Source organism: Kryptolebias marmoratus, linkage group LG7 (assembly GCF_001649575.2).
Source record: "Kryptolebias marmoratus isolate JLee-2015 linkage group LG7, ASM164957v2, whole genome shotgun sequence".
Lineage (NCBI taxonomy): Eukaryota > Metazoa > Chordata > Actinopteri > Cyprinodontiformes > Rivulidae > Kryptolebias > Kryptolebias marmoratus.
The window spans coordinates 755,285-760,836 of NC_051436.1; positions in this window are offsets into that span (position 1 = coordinate 755,285).

Below are 5,552 nucleotides of genomic sequence, written 5' to 3' on the forward strand. Positions count from 1 at the left end.
GTATTTGATACCGTTTGTATGAACCCGTTTACAATCAGAAGGTCTCATTTAATTTTGCTCACAAATGCAAACATTTGATGGTAGGAAAGAAACAAACAAAAACATAAAGCTCATTTTGTCTAGGTTGCAGTCAAACATAAGATGGTTTATCAGCCTCATGATAGATTAACACGTGTATTTGCTTCAGTGAAACCTGTACAGAAAGTGACTTAATGTTTCAGCAGAATCTTTATTCGTGAAGCATCATTGCAGTATTTACTCCAGTCGATTTTGTTTGGAGTGTATCGTTTGTTTCTTTTGTTTACTGCACGCTTGTCTATTTAACCGTATCATCGATTTAGGTTTGACTTATTATAAAGGGTTGTTTACTCAGTCCTTCTGCTGAAGGAACTTTTATAGACAGTGATGCTGCTGGAAATTGAGGTGTACCATACTTGGAATGAGAACTTTGGATGGATGACAGGGGGAAAATGGAAAAACATTGAACAGCAATCTTTGTGCTGTTATTTTTGATTCTGGAATCAGATTTTGGACACATCAGGGGCACAGACATATAGTGATGAAGTATGTTTTTTTTATTGCATATTGTTGTTTTCTTTCTTCTCGGGAAGACATCGTGGAGGTTAATTAGAAGTGACTGGCTGTTTTGGGACTCTAATGCTTGGAATGGACTCACAGACTAGGGCAGGAACGACAAAATGAACAGGACCTCTTCTTCTTTCAGTAAAAGAAGAAGGAGGAAATAAAACTGATTCAAGACACCAATATTAAAGAACAGAAAAGTGCACAGCAATGGCACAGACAACTCACTTGACATTTTTATATTCTCTAGTTATACCCTCAAGTTTTATCTTTTTGTTATAATCTTTGGTATCATAATGTTGAAAGTTTGATGTCGTAATGAACTGTTTTTTATTTTTATTTACTCTGATAGATTGGAAACATCTATACCAGCTATAATTTTATTACACTTTTATTACAGCTTGAGTCCCATTGTGTGTTATATATGTGATAGTATGAGTAATCCAATGGGACCAGATTGGTTGCAAAAGGTTAAACATATTTTTATTTTTTCCTGATTGTATTTCATTTATGTTTTATACTTTCATGTTTCATGATTATTTGTAATTACTGTCCGTGCCTTTTGTATGATTAAGTTGTTGTGTTTTTACACAGAAACAAAGCAGGGTTACTGTCCTGAAAATGTATTCATCATGGCTTCTTCAGAGTCGTAAACTTTTCAGGTTCTTGTTTACTTTAGAAAGATAAATACGTTACACGCCTACCCAAAACAATAGACAAAGCACAATTAAGCTTACATTCCAGAGTAATAGGCTCATTAGGTGAGGGCTGGTCATACGTGAGAATAGGGACACCCTTAGTTCATTGCTATGATAATCACTTCCTGCAGGCGTGAATCAAGCCCTGAAGATATTTCTAACTAGGTTGAGTCAGGTCCTCTGGATGATTACTTCTTACATGATATGTTTCGTTTCTTATCCAAAAGACTTCTTCAGTCTGTTGGTTCAAATTGATAAACAAAATGCTAATTTCTAATCTGATTCCTTCAAATAATCTGTCAATCAGTCTTAAATATTAACATCCTTCTAACCTATATTCCAAAGTGAACTATTTATCAAAGAAGTCTGAACTGTTTAAATTATTGTGCATAAGTCCCAATCCGTACATCCTAATTCCAAAACATTCTGTTCCAAAGATCCTTATGTTTTAGATAAAGCTATAATCAAAGTCTTATATGAGTCTTATGGTGAGTAAGGCGTGTTTAAACATCAGACAATTACCGTTAAACGAATGTGTGTCAGTTATACATCTTTCAGATAAAACACTCTATGATCCAATGGCCGGCAGGTGCAAACGCACAGCAAACGGCTAAACGTGCCACAAACAGGGGAGTGATGCAGACTCCAAAACACAAACACAAAAAAACGAATACAAAGAAAAATCTGATACGATTAGGTTTGTTTTATGACTCCAGTCGAGTAAAACAATTCAACATTAACTCCTGGTCAGAAGTTCACATGACATGGAGGTTATTAAATCTTTATTTTTCAAGTGTTATTGGTTTGGTCATTTGCTGATGGTCCCTGAGTGAAGCACCATGTTTAGGAGGAGGGAGCACACAGACGTGAGCTGACCCACATCTCACTGCCAGGAAGACAGCCGAGTCCAACCTGGACTCCCCCTGGTGGTCTGATGCACTTCTGCTTTGTGGAGTAAGTTTGCAGCTTTTTTCTAACTTACTGATGTTTTTGGCGTTTGTTAGTTTTTTGGTTTTTGCAGCATATTTCCTTTTGCTTCCTGCCAGAACCACAAGTACAGTGACCTAAAACACTTATTCATTCTTACTCATTCTTTCACATTCTTTTAGTTTTAATATGCAAATCAGGAGAAAGGTGTGTTGAAATGTGGTTTTGTATTGTTGTTGTGTGCAGCTCTTGTGTTTTTCTCACAGTGTAATTTAACAACAACATGTATTCATGAATAAACAGCACGTAAGACTCGATAAAGTGGTTGGTGCATCGTAATAATTCCCAGTGGTTAGCGCTGTGGCCTCACAGTAAGATGGTTGCAGGTTTGCCTCCCAGCTGTTCTGTGTGCAGTTTGTGTGTCCTCCCCGAGCACAAAGCTTATATTTAACATTTTATTCAATGTGATCAGTTATCACAGACCTCACAGATGTACCAACTGTCTGATTTAACTCCTTCAATGAACTCTGATGAAGAAAATGAAGAATCACATGAAAACAATGTGAGATTCAGTATCCAAACATGTGGTTCCCAAAGATGGGAAGGGGCCCCACTGTGGGTCATGAAACACCAAGTAGGGGGTCCTGAGAAGATCTACAGAAATCAAATTAACTCTAAAAATGATTGCCAACTGTCTGGATGGGTGGAGATTGTGGCAAACCTAATGTACAGACTCATTCTAGTTCCAGTAATAAAAAATAATTTATTTAAACTAAAAGAAAAAAAAATTGCTGACAAGTCAGCAAATAAATGACTAGAGGCAAACATGAGCTGAACAAGACAGTGAGAGAAAAATGACAATGGACAAATGAGGTCATGGAGGAAATGACCAGGGTTTAATAGCAGAGGGTAATTAGGGGAAGTGGGCACAGGTGAGTGATTACAATTCCGAGCAAGTGGAGATGGGCGTGGGAGGTAAAGAAGCGATGACAGAGGACAAGTGAATAATGACATAAAACAAAGACACAAGGACAATGACTGAACAGAACCCAGAGTAAACATAAAGGCAACTAAAAAACAAAATAAAAGAAACAATAAACCCAAAAGAAAACTTAAAGAACAACCCAAACAAAACCCAAATCCTGACACCAACAGCATATTTAGTCCTAACAGTTATAAAAACAGGAGTCATGAAAGGATAAAAATGGTCCAATGGTTGATGAGGCTCTTTGTTAAATGGCTGATTATCAGTGTTTGGACACTTCAGCCTGAAATAGTCGGGGTCACAAGACTCTGAGTCTTTTATTTTGTAGGTCAACAGCTGAACAGTTTGAGAACCTCTGATCTGAACACATCAGTATTTGATCTGAGGAGGAGTCTGACTTTATGGCTTTTCTGTGCCAGTTTACTCCCAAAGTTTCTGGTTCCGGGACATTCCTCTGCAGAGTTCATTTTAATTGTCCCAAGTTTAATTATTGTTTTATGCAATTAAATGGGCTGGGCTAGTTAAGAAAGACCCAGCTCTGCTGCTGCTTTAGGTTCTGTTTATTCTGATCCATGTGTGTATTTTATATTAGCTGTTATATGTAAAGGCAGAGAACAGTGATGTTAATGTAACAGGAATTTACTGCTGTGGTCAGATGACTTTGACTTAGTGTGAATCAGAGAAAATCCACAATAAATTCAACCTGGTGCATCCAGTTTTTGTTTTAAAACTCCTTGAAGCTGTATGTTGTGGAATCATTCCACCCTGGGAAAAGATCAGTTCTAATTAATTAATAAAATGAAAATGTTTATGACATTCATGCTCACAATGAATGGATGGAAACTTTGGACTAAACTTCCTTCACTCAGCTGCTGCTCTGTTGTAGAAAGTCCACTTTAGTTCTTGTTACAGGCTTTGTTTTGTGAACATTTTTTGTTGGAGAACAAGTATCTTCATCGAGATCAGCGGCTTTTAATTTATGATTATATTCTCTTGTTATATTTACAGTTCTTTGACTAGTAATAGCAGCCATTTTGAATGTTTTACCATCTGTCATAATGGATGTTAATATTTTTAAACCCAGAATTGTGTTCACAAAAACAGAGAAGATGATGACTCAGGTAGGTAATTAAGAAGGTTTATTTCTGTCAGGGGGGTGATCGTGGAGAAGTGGCCAGAGGAGCTGTAACGAAAAAGGGGAAGAGGTAAGTAATAGTAACTAGTGATATTCTTCCTGAAGGTAAATTCCTGAGATGTCTCTTACTGTGAAGTTCTTGTTTTTTTAGGGCTTTAGAGGGAGAAAGATTCCAGGTCTGGTTGGCGAAGTTCAGTCCTGAACGGTGGACAGTAGCAGGTCGGAGCTGGGTGGGTAGTTGAGCCAGAGAGAAGTCCAAACGGTTGCATCGAGGTTAAAGAGAGCTCCTAGTTTTTCACAGATGGAGAGACGAGTCCAAAGGCAGATTTCCAGGAGGTACGAGGACTGCAGAAGAATTGGAGACACAAGGTAAGTTTCAGAATCTTAGAACAAAAGTTTATTTACTCACCCTCCAGGTGGTGATCAGTCGGTGTTGAATCCAGCTGAGGACAATAAAGTCCACCTGTCAGTTGGAGCTGCAAAGAAGGTAATTAAAGGTACATTGAAGGTGATGCACTCCCACCTCCTCATTAAAGCTATCTGTCCCTCCTGCGCCACATCTTACCACTGTCCTGCTGTCCTCACACGTCCTGCTGTCCTCACACGTCCTGCTGTCCTCATACATGTCCTGCTGTCGTCATACATGTCCTGCTGTCCTCATACATGTCCAGATGTCCTCACACATGTCCTGCTGTCCTCATACATGTCCTGCTGTCCTCACACATGTCCTGCTGTCCTCACCACTGTCCTTCTGTCCTCATACATGTCCTGCTGTCCTCACACATGTCCTGCAGTCCTCATACATGTCCTGCTGTCCTCATACATGTCCAGATGTCCTCACACATGTCCTGCTGTCCTCATACATGTCCTGTTGTCCTCACACATGTCCTGCTGTCCTCACCACTGTCCTTCTGTCCTCACCACTGTCCTTCTGCCCTCATACATGTCCAGATGTCCTCATACATGCCCTGCTGTCCTCCTACATGTCTTGCTGTCTTTTTCTAACTCCACAGAAACAATGAAGTTCTTTCTGAGCCTCTCTGTTCTTCTCCATCAACATCCTCAAATCAAAGATGGCGTCTGTGGAGCTCTTTCTTGGCATCAAACCATCCTGCTGCTCACAGACAGTCCCCTCTTGTCTCAGTCTAGCTTCCACAGCTGTCTCCCAGATCTTCATCATCTTCATTCCCCTGTAGTTGCTCCAACTCTGTCCATCAGTCTTGTT